Source organism: Schistocerca cancellata, chromosome 7 (assembly GCF_023864275.1).
Source record: "Schistocerca cancellata isolate TAMUIC-IGC-003103 chromosome 7, iqSchCanc2.1, whole genome shotgun sequence".
NCBI classification, from domain to species: domain Eukaryota; kingdom Metazoa; phylum Arthropoda; class Insecta; order Orthoptera; family Acrididae; genus Schistocerca; species Schistocerca cancellata.
The window spans coordinates 89813466-89836454 of NC_064632.1; positions in this window are offsets into that span (position 1 = coordinate 89813466).

A 22989-nucleotide genomic window follows, 5' to 3' on the forward strand; every position below is an offset into this window, starting at 1 on the left:
AGTTTCATTCTGAGCACTTAATCTAGAATTTAAAGTTTCATTTAATTTCCTTCTTAAAACTGCTGAATCTGCCCTCTGGACATCTAGCTCTTCACTTAAAATTGCAATTTGAGCATTTGAAGCTGCACTTTGTGTTTTAATTAAATTTTCTAACTCAGTCCAGTCTGGCATTTCTCTACTGATTCTCATAGCCATGGCTGGTTCTGAAGTTTCTCCAACTAACTTTATGTTTTCCATGGTTTTACCAATTTTAGATCTAGTAAGCATTTTTAAAAAATCATTCTAAGTATAATAAATACACAAATACAGTCTATTGAACAGTTTCTTCAACTTTATACTCAAACGATTATTGTTTTACACTCACCCGGCGTAGAGTTTTAGGCTGCATCAGTGATCGAGAGTGAAATCAGCACCGGTGAACAGCAACTGGCGCCGGTGTCGTTGGTTGCTGGTTCCCGCATTGGCATCGGCGTGATGTGGAATCAGCACTGGTGAACAGAAACTGGTGCGGGTGTCATCGGTTGTTGGTTTCCGCGTCAGCTTCGCTACGATGCATGTGAGAGCTGTATACTCCCCACACAAGATCATCTTAGTTGAATTATTCTCATTGTATCTCTTCTTAGTCTAATATGTTGAGGTCTTCTTTCTTTTCTTTTAATGTTATTACTTCCTTGCATCTTTCCCTTTGCTGCATTGACAAATTTTCTGGGCTAAATCAAGTTTCTCATAACGGTTTTCTCGTCTTGTTATACTCGGTTGCTATGGCAACATGCAACATCCACTTTTCTAGTTTTTGTCTCTAATTCCCATTTTTTTGGGTCCTTCTTCACTGGTCACCATGTTCTAATGCTTTAAACAATAGAACATGTGGAGTGAGTATACAAACTTTATGTTTTCATCAATTAACTATGTATTGGATTATGCAGAATAACATTCCCGCATTTCACATATAAATATCTCCATCTTCTCATATTTCCCTCATATTTTGAGCTTTAGAAATGCATTAAATTAACATTCATAAGCGAGTTGGTTTAAGAACCACTCATAATTTATGAACATGTCTTTCTTAAAAGTCTAATCCCATTTCTTTATTTGTCCTTAAAAATCATCACATTCACTAAACCAGCAAAGAATAGCACAGGCTCTTCTCTACACATACATGAAAACTCTATGGTTCATACAGCAGGTACTTGTCAGCCACCATTTGGCCACTGCATACACATTTTGCTCATGACTGTCTTTAGACCTGCACACACAAACATGCAATGCACAGTAGGTTGGATTAGTCTCTCTCACCCTTCTATTTAAAATATTGTGGATTCAAGACAGAAGAAGGCCAAGTGGTTCTAAATGTACACAGAAATTCTCGAAGCACTACAGTGCGCAAACCTGATACCGGTTATTTATTTGCATAGAATGTGGCAAAGATTGAATTCTATGAGCATTTATATAATATTTACAAGACTGTCATATTACCCCTAATGGTCCCAGTCCTCAGGGTTAATTCCTCCATTTCCTATTCACTGTTTCAGGAAAAATGCAATAACTAAGGTCACTTATGACATTTCTGAGTGGATTTATTTTCACATGCAACAGGACATCTAGCGGTGGTGCGGTTCTTTCAGTCCCTTTACGACGGATCTGCACCTACCTATGAACATTGTCTCAGGAGATCATCAGTAGGAAAGCCGAGTGAAACCTACTGTACTTCAACGTGAACCAGGCTGTAATTTAAGTCACTATTCTACGTTTCGGGAGAAACACGAAATGAATATTTGGAAATTTTGTCCTCAATTAATATATTCTGAAACTTAGGTGAACAGATATCACTGCCAAGCCTGTGCTAGCCTTAACACAGTCACTCACAATCCCTTTCACTCACGTTAGCAAGTTTATGGTGTTGCATTTCCCTAAAACGTAATAGCTACAAAAATACTGATTGTTTTTGATTGATAATGCTTGCCAAATATTAAGTCTGTTGGTACCAAATGCAGTCACAGTTTCTAGCCACCGACCTGCTCAATACACCATGTGGAACATATGTCTTTTCTCATCATAAAATTCACTTGAAAATTCCAAAATTCCTACATGCCAATCAGAATAATTAAGCCGCCACTTTACCACACTTTTGATGTATGAAACACTGCTAGAACCGGCAACTTATCATTTTCATCAGAACTACTACTACACACGTCCAAACTGTTTCATGGCTAGGCTCACACTCTTCTTCCCTAGAATACTCTAAGTCTTCTTTACCAGCAGAGAAAGGCGCACGAAGAATATTGCTTTACCATTGGTCAGTTTACTCAACAGCCAATAGCAAAACAACATTCTCCCGCGTCAATCCCTGCTTTTCGTCAATAACCAATCACAAAATAGTAAATCTAATGACCGCACGTTTTACTGATGTAATTTTCTAATATGCTGAAGTTTTGCTTATGCTAAAGTTATTTACTATTGTTATTTATACTTGAATTAACTTTCCCTTTACCATAAACTTACTTTACAAATCTATTCTACAAATATCCCCTTTGTTCATATCCATACTTCTTCGAAATGTTCCCACACTAAATCCTACTACACAACTTGTTAAACAATTATCTTCATATTAATGTTAATCCACACTCACGCATCATTCATACTGCTGAAATACATTTATAACATTTTACATACACAAAGAGAAATAATAACACTTTATGAAAATACTAGACCAGTTTATGAAAAACATTCTATTACTTTAGTGCACTTTTCCAGTAGCTACAATAATCTGTACCCCCATTACTGGCATAATTACAAGATCATTCTCTTTTTGCAATGATTCTAACCAACCTTTACTCACAGCGCATAAATCACTACCGGTATCTGCTAAACACTGTACCTCTTCATCACACACCTGCAGACTAATTATTGGTTGACTGAATACTTTCCTTTCCTTGCTAGTATCAGCACCCTCCTCCAACAAGTCATTCACAACCTCTCTTCTTCCTTGCCTGTTTCCAGAAATTACACAGATTTTTGCAGAATCACCTACACCACTTTTCTCCCCCATACTAAGTATTCTGTCCACTAGTGACAACTCAAAACTCCCTTCTGGCGCTTCGCTATTCTCCATTATAGCCTCTCTCTCTTACCTTTCTCCACTATTAATTAGTCGACCCCCACTTTGGCCACCATCCTCATGCTTCTCCCTAGTAGCCTCACAAATGTCGGCATTTATAGATGCTAATATTTCCTCCACACTGGCATCACTAATTTCCTATAATTCTGCAGCCTCTGTACTTTCTCCTTCCTCAGAACATGACTCGACTTCAGCTTGGTTGCTAACCACTTTCTTGCAGTCAGATTCAGTCACATATTCCACTAATACACCATCCCTCTCATCTGCAACACAGTGCTTATATTGTTTATGTCTATCCAAAAAATCCTCTAAACCTCCATTAAACATACAGATTTTTACATAGCTTGTTTTGTCTGTTGCTACTACTTTCTCCTGTACCTCCCTTACAGTCCCTGTCTGGTTACTATTACCACATACAAAAGGTTTTGCTAGCAGGCTCAAACCACTACTTCCCGTCTGGTAAATGCTAGCCCTTTCACAGACAGCATTTAGTTTGATGGATTCTGTAGTTCCGTATCCTTTCTTACGTTTACCCCTCTCTGCTGCTGCCTTTACACAACATCATTCTCTCACACTGGAGAATGCGATTGATAATTGTGCACCTGTTCCCCATTACTTCACCTATCATTTGCAGGACAGCACCACCTCCCGGCACCTCTGCCCCTGCCATTTCCTCAGAACACGCCAATTCTGTTAATGTTTACATTATGTCGCAGTCCTGCATCATTTGTTGGTCTGACATTACGATTTGCATATTCCTCCTCATAATATAACTTCTCAACCCACTCCAAATGACTAGTGAACTTATGCACATCATCCCTCGGCACTGAAATAAGTTTGTTCTGCCAGTGCATAGGCAGTTTACCTTCCAAACCCATAACAATTTGCTCTGGCTCGATTTTGTTGTTTAAGTATGACAAATTTGTCATCCACTTTAACATGAACTTTTTTACACTTTCCCTTCTGGGATTAAACTTTTCACCCACCCAGAAGCTATTTAATAACTCCATCTGTTTTTGTTTACCCCAATATTCTTTCAAAAATGCCTCTTTAAATTTATCCAAAGTATTGTACTGTTCAGTAGCAATAATCCCCCAAGTTCTGGCCTCTCCTAAGAATTCTGATGTAATAAAACCTATTTTTTGTTTGTCTGGCCAGAAACTAGGTAACACACCTTCAAAATCATTCCAAAATTCTTTTGGATGCACATTTCCTGTTGGATCAAAATGTAAAAACTGTCTGTTAGTGACATATGAAATTTCAGAAGATTCTACCACAAAATTACAACCACTACTGTTAATTCCATGTTTGAGGTTAGTTTCAACTTGACATAGTCTACTGTCATGCTCATCCAACCTACTTTCCACCTCTTCTACTTGGTTAGTTAGCTGAAGAACATTTTTTTCAGACTCATCCACTCGTTCTGACACAGTTTTTACTTCATTCATACATTTGTCAGATTCAGAACTGATTTTGCTGGCTAACACTTTGTGATCAGTTTCACATACAGATTCTACAGCTGCTATTTTAACCTGTACTTTTTGTATACCTTCTTTAATTTCATCTACTCTTTGTTTGTTTCCAATAGCAACTGTGTTCAAAGCCTCTGTTAATTCACCTTTTACAATGCTAACAGATCTTTCGCAATTATTCTCAACTCAAGAAATTTCGTCATCTACTTTATTTTCTAATGACTTCAATTCATTTTCCCACATTTCTTTTAAAACAGCAGTCTGCTTTTCAAGTTTTTCATTAAACCCGCTATTCAGTTTACTAATTTTTTCATTAAAATCAGTGTCAAGTTTACTAATTTTTTCATTAAAACCACTGTCAAGTTTTTTTGAGTTAACTATTAATTTTTTCAGCCAAATTAGTTTGTCCTTGTATAGAGCCCATTAAAGCAGCAAACATTTCCTGCATACTTCCTAGTTCCATTTTTGGCATCCCTGTTTCTTGTTTACCTTGTTCCACTGGCACTATACCAAATTTGGTATCCACATTTGATACATTTGATTCAGTAATATTCCCAACACTATCACCACACACCTGATCATTACTGAGTTAAAGCTTAATGTCACTTTTTGAATTAATATTATCCCCACTAGTTACTTTAACAGACATACTTGAAGCAGACTCAATCCACTGTCCAAAAATAACATAGAAATATCATCAAAAACATCCCCTTTTATTTTAACATCTACTCCTTCTCTCTGTTCAGGTGTGCTAGTGTGTGAAGCACTCACACTGAATGAAAGTTCTTCCTCCTTCACCCTATTCACCAAATCTTTATCACTTGCCATGTTTGTCAGTCTGTCAGCACACACACAACAGATGTAACAAAGTTGACTTATCTTTTTTCAAATGCTGCAGCCTTGGCATGTTGAAACTGCGAGTCCAACCCCCTACGGCTGCCGTAACCATTTCCGGGCCCCCGTTCGTCATGTAGGCTGGCCGCACTGCCCCGTTTTACTGCTTGCTGCCACCGCTAACATGCCATCTGCTACTTCGCTGTGCTCCCGTTGCTACTGCAGCCGTTGTGTATCATCTTCTTTCCTGCAACTCCAGCAACTCGAAATGGGTTCCGTTCAAACTTGTGCTAGAACCGGTTCACTAAATTCTTTCACTAACATTCACTGTTCAGTCCATCAAACTCTTTCTCTCGACCGCGGATACAAAATGTTACGGCTTTAGTGTTTCCCGGCACTGATGCACCGCGTGCGGCGGCGCGGTTCTTTCCGTCCCTTTACGACGGACCTGCACCTACCTGTGAACATTGTCTTAGCAGATCATCAGTAGGAAATCCAAGTGAAACCTACCATACTTCGATGTGAACCAAATGCAGTCATAGTTTTTAGCCACTGACCTACTCAATATGTCACACAGAATATATGTCTTTTCTCGTCATAAAATTAACTTAAAAATTCCGAAATTCCTACACACCAATTGGAATAATTATGTTGTCACTTTACCACACTTTTGATGTATGAAACACTGCTAGATCCGGCAACTTATCATTTCCATCGGAACTACTACTATACATGTCCAAACTGTTTCATGGCTAGTCTCACACTCTTCTTCCCTAGAATACTCTAAGTCTTCTTTACCAGCAGAGAAAGGCGCGCAAAGAATATTGCTTTACCATTGGTCAGTTTACTCAACAGCCAATAGCAAAACAACATTCTCCCACATCAATCCACACTTTTCATCAATAACCAATCGCAAAATAGTAAACCTAACGACTGCACTTTTTACCGCTGTAATTTTCTAATATGCTGAAGTTTTGCTTATGCTAAAGTTATTTACTATTGTTATTTATACCTGAATTAACTTTCCCTTTACCATAAACTTACTTTACAAATGTATTCTACAAAAATCCCCTTTGTTCATATCCATACTTCGAAATGTTCCCACACTAAATCCTACTACACAACACGTTAAACAATTATCTTCATATTAACAGTAATCCACTCTCATACATCATTCATACTGCTAAAACACATTTATAACATTTTACATACACAAAAAGAAATAATAACACTTTATGAAAGTACTAGAACAGTTTATGAAAACATTCTATTACTTTAGTGCACTCTAGTGGGCACAATCGAAACTAAAATCACAGTCCCCCTATCCAATATTGTCCTCTATCGGCTGATACATAAACTACATGTGCGTCCAGTCTCGCGTCACCATCTGTCACTATCCAGCTCTGAGACACATCGCCCACTTAACTGCCTCCAAGGCAGGATTGTTATATGATGCTACGCCTCAATCTCACTGTGATCTCAAATTACTGATAAGTTTCCTACTTCTTGGTACTTCACACCTTAATGCACAGTATTCCCTTGTTCCTGGATTTAGAAACCATGCCATAGAATGATCTATGCAAGAAAATAGGCCAATTTTTCAGAAGTATTTGAGTTGCTGTGCCATTTTTTCACTTAAATTTTATTCTGCAATAGTTGTCTCCTACTGGAGCCGACGAAGTTTCACTGTCACAGCAGCTCTCAACACAAAGATGCACTGAACAGTTGGGTCTGGATCAAGCACTTACTAGATCTGCCATATGAGGTTCTGCATTCCTTTACTTTTGTGCTTAAGTTGCAGTCAGTGTGGCACTCACTTCATTGAATTTCGACAACAACAGACATCAGTCAAAGGTGGCAGAACATTTCAAACCAGTATGCCATTACGTGGAGGTCACAATGCAGCCAATCTCGTCATCTGAACATACCAACTTCAGATGACAACCTGAAATTCATGTCAGTTTGTCTTCTTCAGTAGAACTGGCTGACATTCTCATACACAAAACACAGACTGTGAGAGACCGATAAGTTTAGTTTGAGAAAGAAGAAGTTTGTGAAATCCTGAGGATGAAAAAAATGATAATCAGTATATAACTCACAATCTATGGACTGAAATCATAGCTTTATTGGAAAGCACAAATAAGCACAAATCTTTATTGGAAATTTTAGGCATAAAGTACACCCTCAAAAAACAATTTGTACAAGTGAGAAAGGTAGTGTATCCTTCACTTAAAGTTACTGTAGTGGATCTTTTTTGGTTTGTGGTAGATGATTCAGTGTTACATCCCCAGGTTCTGAAGTATAAGCACAGCAGAAGTTCAATTTATCAGCCTTCCACTCAGCTAAATATTTGATTTAATCATTCTTGACTGTGTTCAGATTTCTGTCATCCAGTGTTAAGCCACAACTAAATCTTTGAAGTTTTCCAATAAGCAATTAGCAAATTCAAACATCTAGAGACTATCTTAAGTGAGATCACTTTCAATTGTCCTGATAAAAATGTTAACTTCATTGAAAATTGTCAATGATAAAGCCTATGCCTGGAAAATGCAATGCCATAAATAATCTATAGCTGAACTGTCAGATTTTCTTGAATCATCAATCTCAAACAATTTTTAGGTATCCAGACATTAATTAGGACAGGAAAATGATTTTCAGTAAGTTCTTGCAAAGCAAATAGGTATTGTGTGCTTCTCAAATGAGAAGTCCAACAAAATAATCTTCACTTCTTGCTGACAAGTTCTGATAGACATCGAACAGCATATTGATATAGAGTCTGATTACATGTTAGTGAATGAACACTGTCATATTTCTTTATTTTTCAATTACAACATTTCTCATAAATCATTCCTTTGACAGCAGAGAACTGCAAGAGTTGTCAGTGGGTTCTTTTCTGCACTGGCTGTCGGTTGGTGTGTGGCAGTGGTCGGCTTTTTATCTCTAGCAGCAATGACAAAGATGATGCCATCGGAAAGTTGCAGCACCCACTTCTGCCTGACATGAAATAAACATTTATGTACAAAAATTATCAGAACAATGTATCTAAACAAGAGAATAAATTCAGAATTCAATAACTTAATAGCTATCATATCTTCTCATCTGCACACACTGGATACCTGATGTAGCTGCCACCAATTTCTGTTACATCGCAGTGGGGATTAGCTGTATACAAATAATTAGTACTGCTTACTTGCATTTTTGTGCCAGCAGGTTGGTGATTTTCACTTTTCAGTGCTTTGGGTATTAATAGTAGCTCATTCAAAAATTTATATTGGTTCTTGAAATGTATGCTGAAAGACAGTCACTGAATAAAGAAGCAATTACAAAATATAAAATAAGTTCTATGAAAATATTCCAACTGCACTTGGAAATACAAACAAATCATAGCTCTGATACATATTCTCTGAACCTGCCAGTACTTGGTCACTGCATTAATGAATCAACTTAATATATCATTTTCTTCTTACATTAATTATTACTTTCACCAGATGATTCCTTGGTGAAAGTGAAAGAGTTGAGGTGCTATACATCTGTCAGCGTAATGGACAATTTTTTAACAGTTAGATCAAGTCAGAAAAAGAGGCCAAGAGAGATTTGTCATTTACATTACAAGCTCTATCTACATGACTATGATATTTATTGTTCTGATGCTGCAGTTACCAAACCTGAGGATGCCTCACTTGGCATTGTTTCTATGCATGGTGATGGAAAATGTGCCACATCAGTTTTACCTTCCAAGGTCAGATGTTGGACATTACCTGCGTCTATCTGATATAGATGATTTCACTAACACTGTGCTGCTAGAGGGACACTGAAAACCTTCTGATTATGAGTTCCATTAATGTTTTGTTACCAAAAAAATAGAAAGTCAAAACATATGCTCCAATATCACATTTGGAAAAATTCCACTAGCTCATACTGTTAGACAAAGATCAAGGGCTTGTGCTCTTTTCACCATAGGCTCTGGTGGTGGCTTTTAGATGAATACTCCTCTAGGCTTTCACACAAATTCTCCTCTAAAGCCACTGGTCAGAGAACATTTGAAGACCTTTGATAATTTGCCTGAGAAAAAGTAACTCTTTTGACTCATGAGCAGAACACAAATATTACAAAAGGACTGGTGAGACTGGGAAGATCTTTGCCTTTGATTATTGTCATTCTCAGCTTGATGTGACTAAAGAGGTTTGTTCACAAAGGGTGCTAAAGTTAAAGAGAACCAATAAAGATTGCACCCAATTATCAGCAGCATAATCTTCTGTGACTGTCAAAATATTTCTTTGCATGGCCCTAGAGATGATGGGTACTTGTACCAAAGAAGCACTAACACAAAAACTGATGCTCCTGATAATGAGAGAGAAAATCTTGTGATTAGAATGGAGATCTAAATGCAAAACACCCCAACTGGAACTCACAAATATGTACCTCCAATGGCAAGAAACCACACGAACATGCACTCGGCTGAAACTACATTATACTTGGGCCAGACGTCCCCACGTTTGTTCCTGCACAGGCCCAACACAGGCCAGATGTGCTAGACATAGTCCTCATCAAGGCCATCACGTGCACACTCAACCATATGGTTGAAAACAGTCTGGACTCAGACCACATGCCTGTAATACTGCACATGAAAGAAACACTGCGTGACACAGAACCATGCAGGATACTGAACTACAACTGCACGAATTGGACACTGTTCAAAGAAACACTTGATAGTCATATTCCTGACATCCATGAAATTAACAAAATGCAACAAATTGGTGAGGCTGTGGGGGCTCTTACTACTGCCATCCAAGATGCAATGACTGACACCATTCCACATACAACACCAAAACAACACTCGACCGCCCTGCCCCAGGAGATCCTGGGCCTTATCTCAATGAGGAACTGCCTCAGGAGATACTGGCAGCATACCAGGCACCTATTCTATAAACTGCACATCAGCAGACTCCAGGGTATAATATGGGACAAAATACAAACATTTAGAAATGAACAATGGGGACAGAAACCCACTGGGCTAGATACCACACATCCTGGCGTGTAGAGCTAGCCAGACACTTCACCAGGGAGAAACATTACAATCCCACTCTACAAGGACCAGACACCCCAGCTTACTCTGTGATGGAGAAGGCAGAGCTTATGGCCACAACACTTGCAGCATCTTTCATGTCGAATCTGGCTCCTTCAGATCCAGTATTCACACTTGAAATGGACCATGAGGTTACATGACTTGTAGCCCAGTCCACACGCAATGAAATTAGATGCACTAGCACAAATGAAATTACATGGGCTATCAAGCATACCAACGATAGGAAAGTCCCTGGGCTTGGTGGCATTCAAAACCATGTCCTCCAGAAGTTCACTGATAGAGCCGTAGAATACCTTACACACATCATGAATGCCATCCTAAAACACCAACACTTCCCTGACTTTTGGAAGGCAGCCAGGGTGCTGATATTCAGGAAGCCAGGGAAAGACCACTCCCTCCCACAAAATTATCACCCCATAAGTCTATTGTGCTCACTCAGCAAGATTGTTGAGAATGTAATATTAAACTGCATCACTAGGTACTGCATCGCCAATGACACCCTAAGACCAGAGCAATTTGGCTTTAGGAATCACCACTCAACAACACAACAACTCCTCTTCCTAGTCAAACATATAACACATGGGTACAACATGAACAAAGCCACAGGGGCTGTGTTCCTGGACATCAAAAAAGCTTTTGACCATCTTTGGCACAACAGCCTTATACGCAAACTAAGTGAAGCTGGTTTCCTGGACTGACTCGTACATCTCATACACTCATATCTCATGAACAGATGTCTCAACACTGATATGCAGGGTAAACAATCAACACAACATGGTATCCAAGCTGGAGTACTCCAGGGAAGCATTCTAGGGCCCATCTTGTTCAACCTGTACATTAATGACTTCCCAGCAACACAAAACATGATGTTAGCCTTTTCCTTTGATGATGCAGCCATCCTTGCGCAAGACTGGAAACTGTCGAACATTAATTCATGAATACAGATGGCACTCAGAACTGCTGAGCCTTGGTTGGAGTGATGGCATATTAAAGTAAATGTCTACAAGTGTGAAGCAGTTCTGTTTACATGCAGACTGAAACTACTGCACAAACATCAACACAGTAGACAGATAACACTACATACATGATCAATTCGTTTCCGAGAGAAAGTCAGATATCTCGGTGTCTGGCTGGATCGGAAACTTACATGGGGGACCACTGGGGATATGCAGCTCCTAGAGAACTTCGCTGCCTGCAGAACATACGAAACAAAGTGCTGCGAATCATTAGCAACACTCCATGCTACACATGCACTGTGGATCTTCAGAATGAATACCGCCTTGCAACTCTCAATGAAGTATTCAAAAAACACGCCAGACGACTACACAGGGACTCGAGACACTCGAACAATCCTTTCATCCTTACGCTGGGAAACTGTGATCACAACCATAGGTAGAAGCATAAGTGGCTGAAGACACTGCTAGCTAGGGCAAGATAACACACACCAACAAGCAGAAAAGTCAGCAAGCCCCTGCATATCAGCAACATTGACTGGAAATACCAGCTGCTACTAAAGCCAACCAACAGGCTACAGCAGGGATCCAACAATCTTGCCCAAACAAATCACCATCACCCCACACTGTGTATCTGATATATGAGTAACAGCACCGCACAACGTCAAAGATATTGACATGCAAGATACCCACTACTAACAAATCCTACCCTTGCATGACCTGTCGCAGGCAGCAAGACATCTGCTACTGCTCTTACCACCTTGCAGGGGTTTTATTCCCTTGGCTCTTGCCTTGGCACTTTTTTTTCCCTCTGCCCTTCAAACTGCTACCCTTTGTTCGACTTTCGGCCCAATCTGTCTCCAGATGAGCCCGTATTAATGGTTAACCTTTACCAGACATACACAAACATCACAGTACACACATCCTGCAACACCTCACTTTAATGAAAACTATCCATTAAGCAGAGACAGCAGTAGACCTTTTGAGTTGGCCATCATGCTGCTATGGGTGTGGAGAGGCTCCACCTCTTGTGAAAAAAAAAGTGACTAGAAATGATGGGAATTTCAAAGCTGCTGTTGTTTCAGAGTTTACTTGGGTGATTAAAATCTACATTACCATTTAGAAAATGACTCTTTGAATGCCAGATCTATAACCAAAACCATCAAAATCAACTCATTGACATACACAAAGAAGAAATTCGAAACAAGATTCTATCTATAGTCAAAAAGCCAAGTTTTTTTCAGTATGTTTGATGAAACTACCAATATTTCTCACATTGGACAGCTCAGTTTATTTCTAAGTTCCCTTCGCAAAGGAATATGTAGAGGAGATTTTATTACACCTTGTAATGCTTATGAGAAAATCCATACAGAAGATGCAAATGAAGAGCATGATCTAACTGGACTCACTCTTTCTCACACAGTTAACAATTTTTGTAAGAAATTTAATATTGATCTGAAGATGTGTGTTGGAATTGGCAGTGACAGCTATTCAGTTATGGTTTCTGCATCAAAGCATGCCATTCAGGAAATTACGAAGACATTATTCGCACAAATCATTGCCCCTCTAGCAATGATTTATTGAACAATTCTCTTGCAAATTCTCTTGCAAAATATGGAAACATAAAAAATACAAGACTTTATATGTATAATGTGATGGAAACCAACTCTTATTCAAAACTGCTTTCAGTATTCTCAGAATGGATAAACACCGGTCATGTGTGGTTTGGAGAGGAATCTTATAACATTATTCCTGTAAAGTAGTGTCAAGTTCATGTAACAGTGATAGAGGCAGAGAGAGATCATGAAGCTTCTCTCCAAAGTAAATCACAAAGGCTAAAAAATATTAAGATCTATTGACTGTGGTAATCAAGGCAAATGTGACAATTCATTCTCATGCTCACAAAACCAGTCCTGGATGATATGAGCTGTGTTAATAGTGGCCCTGTCATCTTGGAACACAGCATCAGCACTGGGGAGCAAACATTTACCATGGGGTGGACTTGATCAGTTAAATGGGCACATAATTCTTGGCAGTAATGCATTCCTGCAGGGTAACCATGGGACCCAGGGAATACCATGATATGGCTGCCCTAAATCACTGAACACCATAAGTTAGAAACAGCGTGAAACAAGACTCATCCAACCTAGTGACTTTCTTCCATTGCTTCATAGTCGAGGTTTTATGGCTTTGGCATCATGTTTTCCTGTTAAAGGCACTGGCATTACTGATGAGCAGTTTTGAAATTCCAGCTCGCCCTGCAATTCTCTGCTTATGGAACTCTCTTCCTGTTGTTTTGGTGCTCACGGGATTTGTCAGAGCAACATTCAGTTCTACAGTGAGTTTCAGCTGTCATCTTATTATTTTGTGTCACTATCCTCTTCAGTGAACATCTGTCATGATCACACAACACACACTATTGTAAGTGTGATGACTTAATGGATGATCTTCAATAGGGCGTCCCTTGACGCACTGAACACTTCAGCTCCCTTGGTTATGCAAGCATCCACCATACGAGCACCAACAATTTCCCCATGATTTACAATACTGTACAACAGTGCAACATCCAGGCTTGACTAGCATCTGCATTTACGTTCAAGCATGCATTTCTCATGGTATTTCCATATTTTTGTCCAACCCAGTGTCGTGCCATGGAGAGAGGAATGGGGGCAGTTGGGCAAATTGTAAGATGTGAGCTTTATCACAAAAAAATATGATATCTTAGTTCTCACATATAGTCCACATCATAATGTCCTATGTTAACGTTTTTTCAACAAGTATTATTTTAAGTGTTTGCCTACGGAAGTGGTGGTTGTCCCCATCCTCGAAACAGTGTGTCGTGAGATCTCCGACTGGTTGGAGCAGCCTGCTTTTGCTTGTGGTCCAAGTGCAAAACAAATGCTCTCAGTTGCTTCACAACCATACTGATGTGTTTCTGTTCAGAAATGTTCACCCCTATGGCTTACATCAGTATTGCAAAGATATCAGAAAAAGATAACTTTTAGATACAACGTACAGGTAAATAATATTTCTATATTATATGGTTGTGCTTAAGAAAGTTTACTCATACATTTATTTTTGAATTGTGGGAACAGCAGCTTGTTTATTTTGAACACTAACTGACAATAAAAAGGCTGCTGTTCCCAAAATAGTTTTAGCAAGATTCAAATATGAATCAGTAGCTACTGAAGTTGATCTTAATCATTGCATATCTGAGAAGCTATCTGAGTTACCCCAAGCAAGCTTTTTTGTTCACAATTCATTGGTTTTTGGAAATGATGGACTACAATTTTTTACATTTGTCCATTGAGATTTCTCAAAGAGACGAAAAAATTGTAATTTAAAGCAGACTAGGAACATAAATCTACAGAAATGAGCTATGACAGAAGGAATACCCCCATTTTGTCCCCTTAACAATGTTTTCTGGCCACTTACAGGACTTTTTATGCACACCCTGTCCTATTTGCTGTTCTCACCCTCACTTGCACATATGTAATGCCACCTATTGTACCCTTGGTTGCCTTCTTGCCTTCAGTAGCATCACTTTGTCTACTACACTAGTTACCTATTATGCTCACTTATTTGTTGTTTATATCAATTACGTTTGTTATTGTCACTGTTGCATTTTGAAGTCTTTTCTGTCGTCTTATTTCCTCCTCCTGTTTTTGCCAGTAGTTTCACTTTGTATTCACCTTCTCCTTTTTACCGTAATCTACTATACAATTTTATCCCGCCGATATATACTCAATAATACGTAATTCGTAATAATATGTAACCCACTTCCAAACCATAATCAAAAAAATTTTTTCCACTTTCAACACTACCGCTGCTATAAAATCCACCGTTTCTAGTTCACAAACAGTTCCTTTCACCTATTAAACAACCTTTTCAGCTAGTTCTAATAACTTCTGCTTTATTTCCATTTCCATTTTTCTGACATCACCGATCATTTTTAGCTGCTTCCCACAGGTTTTAACGTCATTATTTCTTCATCAGACAATTGTTAGCCTCATTTCCATAATCTGCCACCACCAAACCACTCCTTTTAATACATCTACACGTAGTTTTTTCGAAATTTTCCCGAATTTCTCCACCCTTTAACGTGTTTTGGCGGCAACACAACCACCTAACCTTTATGCACGTTGTTGTCTACCTACACAAGTTCACCACAGGATCAACATAGCCCAGCTCTAACCAACACTTTTTCGCCTTTTTTCACACCAGATCCCCATTTGCTTTCTAGTTCACCTTTATCTCTCCCCATATATTTTTATATTTATTTTCATTTTCATTTCAGCCTCATGTTACACTTTCCACCTTCTAATACCATGTCACCCTCACAACACCTCCACAATGACCCCATTAAGTTTTATTTACATTCCCTCCGCAAACATGCCTTCGCCCTAGCCAGATTACACTCCCATATTTTATTTTCTCAGGCTTGTCTGACAATTGGCATCACCCCCAAAGGCCTCACACTTAAAGTTCCCATCTCTGGCTGCAACCCTTCTTTCCATCAGTCCCTATACCAGTTCCAAACTGAACAATCCATTGCCCTCACCCACCTAATCATTCACCTACACATCAACTCAGCCAATCAACACACCCATCAACTCCTATCCTTAATAAAAGTCCTCAATCTTTCCTCTCCCACATCCACACCGGCTGTTCAGAGCATTCTCCTACAGGCCAACCGCAAATTAGAACAGCATGCCACCCTCCACCTTAAAAAACTATCCAATCTCCTGGTTTCCCACCTCCAGAAAGGCAACTCACTCACCCTTCACAACCTTCCCAGCAAACCTCAACTTTTTCTCATTGCACACAAACCCAGTCTCTCCCATCTACTCAATCTCCCACTTCCAGCTCCACTCCCTCCAAAACCTCAAAATTCCAATCAACACAATCTGGAACCATAACACCCCAATTCAGTAGTTAACCTTTCCTCCAAACCTCTCTCCCAATCCGAAACCTCTGTCCTATTCAAAGGCCTCACCTTCAGCCCCACTCCCAGATTCAACCAAACAGCCCTCGTCAAAGATTTACTGTCCTACACCCGTACTCTCTGCTGGAAATATCACTTTGCCACGTAGAAAATGTCTGCTTGTGTCTGTGTATATGCGGATGGATATGTGTGTGTGTGCGAGTGTATACCTATCCTTTTTTCCCCCTAAGGTAAGTCTTTCCGCTCCCGGGATTGGAATGACTCCTTACCCTCTCCCTTAAAACCCACATCCTTTCGTCTTTCCCTCTCCTTCCCTCTTTCCTGATGAAGCAACCGTTTGTTGCGAAAGCTTGAATTTTGTGTGTATGTTTGTGTTTGTTTGTGTGTCTATCGACCTGCCAGCACTTTTGTTTGGAAAGTCTCATCATCTTTGTTTTTAGATATATTTTTCCCACGTGGAATTTTTCCCTCTATTATATTTATAAATATTTAATATTTTTTTCATAATTTATCTACTCTACAATGTTTTAAAGAAATTAATCTGGTGCCTGATGCAGGAAAAGATGAGAAACAAAACAGGAACATCTTGCTAAACTAGCTGGAAGTCTTAACTGATTTGTGAAAATTGCCCATAGCACCAGCTCCGCAATTATATAATCCAAGGTAGGTAAGCTGTTCACTCTCCACAGTGGAAACAGAGACAATTGCCCAAAGATGCTGCAACGTCCACACAGAATGTCACTTTCTCACAGCAGATTGATTTGGAGGTTTTCACTGATATTAGTTACTGGTCAGAAAATGTAATGGAGACTTTGAAAAATGATGTTTTTAAGATATGAACATGTGAACCAAGGATTAAAGACACAGTTAATACTGGTGGTTCATTTTCTAAGGGTTAGTTTTATATGAAGCTAGGAAATTGTGAGAGAGTTTTGAGATCACAGTTTGTAATTCAATCTCCCATCTATTGTCCACATTAAACAACACCCAGTCCAAGTAATTAATATGCAAAGTCTTTTATGAAGATTTGAGAGGAGCAAAGATTACAATAAACTTTCAAGTTTAGTTAGCTTGTCATGCTGAAATGGCTCCAGTTCTTCTTGTCTAGGGGTCTGATTCTTGAAGCTGAAAATCTAACATCAGGTTCTCATGGTTGGTTTGAACTACATAAATTGTAAGATTGTTGTTGCAGAATTTTTTACATAAATATATTTTCCACTGATTTTCTCACATTTTATTATATCATATAGTATTTTGATTTTTCACATTAACCAAGCCAAAATTACATTGTTCACACTTCTTATACAAAAATATGCCCCATCACATCAGAGGCAAGCTTACCACTCTCACACTCTGCAGAAATAACAATATTCCAAAGGGTTTACATTTTTTCTTAACAAGTGAATTCCTACTACTTTTCGTTACATTACTAATTTCAATTAATATTTCATAAATGAATCCAGAAATAAAAATAGTAAACAGCACAGGATTGCTCAATTAATCACAGAAATTTTAAGTGTGCAAATAATTGGTAATTTCAAATGTTTCTAAAAAAATAATTTTAGCTGTACATTCAGTACTAGTACTTATTGATTGTAACATTGAAACTACAATATTTTATATATCCTCACAGTAATACACACTGCAATTATATGAGGTATGTCCACAAAGTAAGTTCCATTTGGTTATATAAAACAAACATGTACTGATACATAAAAAATATTTATTGTACAAAAATCTACAACTGTTAAACTACTTTTCAACAAAGCTTCCGAAATTTTGTAGGCACTTGTCATAGTGTGGCCCAAGTTTTTGTATGCCTTCTTCATAGAAGGTTGCCGCCTGTGTATTCAACCATGTGGTTACATGTTCTTTCAGCTCATCATCATTGTTGAAGTGTTGACCACCAAGAACAGAGTTTAGGTGTAAGAAGAGATGAAAGTCGCTAGGAGTGAGGTCTGGGCTGTACGGAGAATGATCAAACGCGTCCCAGTGAAATTCCCGTAAGAGTTGTTTGGTCACATTCACCTTGTGAGGTCGGGCATTATTGTGGAAAAAAACAACACCTTTTGACAGTAATCCTTGGTGCTCGTTCTGTATTGTGCAGCACAGTGCATTGATTGTTTGGCCTCGTGGTATGAAGTCCATCAGAAAAATGCCTTTCCTATCCCAAAAAATGGTGCACATGACTTTTCGATGTGTCAGCACTTGCTTAGGCTTAACCTTTGTTGGGAATGATGTGTGCCTCCATTCCATTGATTGCCGTTTTGTTTTAGGGGTGTCGTACGATACCCAAGTTTCATCCCCCGTGACTATCTGAGAATGAAAACCATCGCCTACTTCATTGTAGCATGTCAAAAACTGAAGTGCACTGCCCATCCGTTGTTTTTTGTGTTGTTCAGTAAGAATTTTGGGCACAGAATGTGAACAAAGTTTTCAAAATTTCAGTTTTTCAGTAACAATTTCATGAATTAGTGGTCGTGAGATTTTCAGAACTTCCATAACAAGGCCACGAAGAGTAAACTTACGGTTGTGCTTAATCTTCTCTTCAATTGTGTGAACCAGTTCTTCAATAACCACAGATGGGCATCTGCTTCATTCTTCATTGAACAGTCTGACCCATCTTCTAACCATCGAATCATTCATAGCATTTTGTCCGTAAATCTTACAAATTCGACAGTGAATTTCCTTTGGCTTATCTTTCTTTGCATTTAGAAAATGAATCACAGATCTGATTTCACATGCAGCAGCATTTTCAATTGTGGTTGACATTGTAAAGAAGCACTAAAAAGCACACGTTGGGAGCAGCGATCTGGAAATGGTGTACATGTCTTCTCCTTGAGTCAGAGTAACTGCCGCGCATGCTCAGAACTCCGACTGTAGTGCTGCTGCGGATGGAAATAGAAACGGAACTTACTTTGTGGATGACCCTCATACATTGTTTGATGTTTAAGTTACAGAAATTACAATTAAAACATAATGCATTCAATTAACTGAATACATTAAAAAATTCTGTCTTTTTAACAATTTCTTCTACCACAAAGGTTAGGCCGAATTATTTGTTTAAATAATGAAATTAACAGATATAGTTATATAAACAATGCTTTTGACAAACCTAGTAACTATTTTGGAATTAATTAAGGACTGGCTTTACTAATATGTTTTTCGAATAGAGCCAAATAAATACTTTAAGAATCCTAGCAGTTCCTCTTCCAAATGTTGATAATTAGTACACAATTTATATTTGTTCATAAGTCAACAATAGAATCTAAGTCATGAAACAATTACTGATTTCACCTTATAACAAAGGTATTGACTAGGAATGGTCAAAATACATTAGGAAATTAATTACATACACAAAACTAAGCACAAAATCAGACCTGGTGCTATATTCCTTAAGACGGAGGGCCAACCTTTATCTTTTATGGAAATGCCGATTATACTCATGCATGTTAATGGTAATTAGGCAAAAATGAAAATAAAATGAATTTAAGGGGACAGATGGCAAAATAAGAGAGGAAGTAAAAAGATCCCAGCTTGCTTCGTCACACATTGTCTATTTTACCCAGCATTGCAATAAGTTTTTGAATGTCTCACCAGAGTGCACTATAGTATGATAATGTAAGTATCACCACCTAGTGAGAGTTTCACAAACACAAGGAGAAAAAAGTGTGCAAAATACCTCCCATGCATGAAATATATCCCATTACTTTAGTTTGTTTGTTTACTGACAGCAGGTAACGTGAGTTATTAACAAGTTTATTTTTGTGAGTTTTACTTTGCTGCAAATAACAGCAGCATACCAATGAGTTCAAAAGCAACACAATACGAATTCAGTGTGCAATTTATCATGTAAAATTTTGGAACAAGCAGTTACGATGAAAGTGAAGGGACTTGTTGCAGCCAGACCTGATGTAAACATGAATCAAGAATAAAACAGTGTAAATCCAGGCAAAGATATAAACACAACTTTAACAGAGCAGTGTACAATACAGCTGAGTGTTGTGTGTGCCTTATCACTTGAAATTCATGTTTTTGTAATACACAAGTATAATTATGACAAATACGGTGTGTAATTACCACGGATGTTGCATGGGTTGTTCATTTCAGCCAATCACAGTGTAAGATCTGTGACGTCATGAATACATCACTATTTCATCCGCAAGCTCATAAGTGCCACAGTTTTAGCACAAGAAACACTAAAATTTTGAAGTTTAAAAATGAAAATACCAAAAACATTAAGCACACAGTGAAAATAACTTACACTGCATTAATGAGCTCACCAAAATGCGCCTTTTAGTACAATTTGTTGTGGTAAACTGTTGGGAACTGTGACACTGGGGTTAATTATTTTAGATTTTACGCTGGAGTTAGCTTTTGATGTTATTTAGTAGTTGATTATGAGACAGAAAGAAGGTACATCATATAAACTTTTGACTAGAGTGTGACTTCACCCCTCCCCCCCCCCCCCCCCTCCTGAAATCTTGTTTGTAGTGACACACTGAACTGTAGTGTAGCCCGAGACCTAGGTTAGTTCCGACTGATAAATGTTGCAGCCTTCCCCAGTATGGAAACCATGAGTCACGCCTGGTGCTATGTACTGCTTTCTTTGCAAGATTTTTTTAACAAATGTTGTTGTTGTGGTCTTCAGTCCAGAGACATTTGATGCAGCTCTCCATGCTACTCTATCCCGTGCAAGCTTCTTCATCTCCCAGTACCAACTGCAACCTACATCCTTCTGAATCTACTTAGTGTATTCATCTCTTGGTCTCCCTCTATGCTGTTTACCCTCCACACTGCCCTCCAATACTAAATTGGTGACCCCTTGGTGCCTCAGAACATGTCCTGCCAACCGATCCCTTCTTCTAGTCAAGGTGTGCCTCAAATTCCTCTTCTCCCTAATTCTATTCAATAACTCCTCATTAGTTATGTGATCTACCCATCTAATCTTCAGCATTCTTCTGTAGCATCACATTTCAAAAGCTTCTATTCTCTTCTTGTCCAAACTACTTATCATCTGTATTTCACTTCCATACATAGCCACACTTCATACAAATACTTTCAGAAAATGACTTCCTGACACTTAAATCTATACTCGATGTTAACAAATTTCTCTTCTTCAGAAATGCTTTCCTTGCCATTGCCAGTCTACATTTTATATCCTCTCTACTTCGACCATCATCAGTTATTTTGCTCCCCAAATAGGAAAACTCATTTACTACTTTAAGCATCTCATTTCCTAATCTAATGCCCTCAGCATCACCCAATTTAATTCGACTACATTCCATTATCCTCATGTTGCTTTTGTTGATGTTCATCCTCCTTTCAAGACACACATACCATTTGGCTGCTCTTCCAGGTCCTTTGCTGTCTCTGACAGAATTACAATGTCATCGGCGAACCTAAAAGTTTTTATTTCTTCTCCATGGATTTTAATTCCTATTCCAAATTTTTCTTTTGTGTTCTTTATCGCTTGCTCAATATACAGACTGAATAACATCGGGGACAGGCTATAACCCAGTCTCACTCCCTTCCCAACCACTGCTTCCCTTTCATGCATCTCAATTCTTATAACTGCCATCTGGTTTCTGTACAAATTGTAAATAGTCTTTCGCTCCCTGTATTTTACCCCTGCCACCTTATGAATTTGAAAGAGAGTATTCCAGTCAACATTGTCAAAAGATTTCTGTAAGTCTACAAATGCTAGAAACATAGGTTTGCCTTTCCTTAATCTATTTTCTAAGATAAGTTGCAGGGTCAGTATTGGCTCACGTGTTCCAACATTTCTATGGAATCCAAACTGATCTTCCCTGAGGTCGGCTTCTACTAGTTTTTCCATTCGTCTGTAAAGAATTCGCGTTAGTATTTTGCAGCTGTGACTTATTAAACTGATAGTTTGGTAATTTTCGCATCTGTCAACACCTACTTTCTTTGGGATTGGAATTATTATATTCTACTTGAAGTCTGAGGGTATTTCACCTGTTTCATACATCTTGCTCACCAGATGGTAGAGTTTTGTCAGGACTGGCTCTCCCAAGACTGTCGTTAGTTCTAATGGAATGTTGTCTAGTCCCGGGGCCTTGTTTCGGCTTAGGTCTTTCAGTGCTCTGTCAAACTCTTCACGCAGTATCATATCTCCCATTTCATCTTCATCTACATCCTCTTCCATTTCCATAATATTGTCCTCAAGTGCATCACTCCTGTATAAACCCTCTATATAATCCTTCCACCTATCTGCTTTCCCTTCTTTGCTTAGAACTGGATTTCCATCTGAGCTCTTGATATTCATACAAGTGGTTCTCCCTTTCTTCAAAGGTCTCTTTAATTTTCCTGTAGGCAGTATCTATCTTACCCCTACTGAGATAAGCCTCTACATCCTCTAGCCATCTCTGCTTAGCCGTTTTGCATTTCCTGTCAATCTCATTTTTGAGACGCTTGTATTCCTTTTTGCCTGCTTCATTTACTGCATTTTTATATTTTCTCCTTTCATCAATTAAATTCAATATTTCTTCTGTTACCCAAGGATTTCTACTAGCCCTCATCTTTTTACCTACTTGGTCCTCTGCTCCCTTCACTATTTC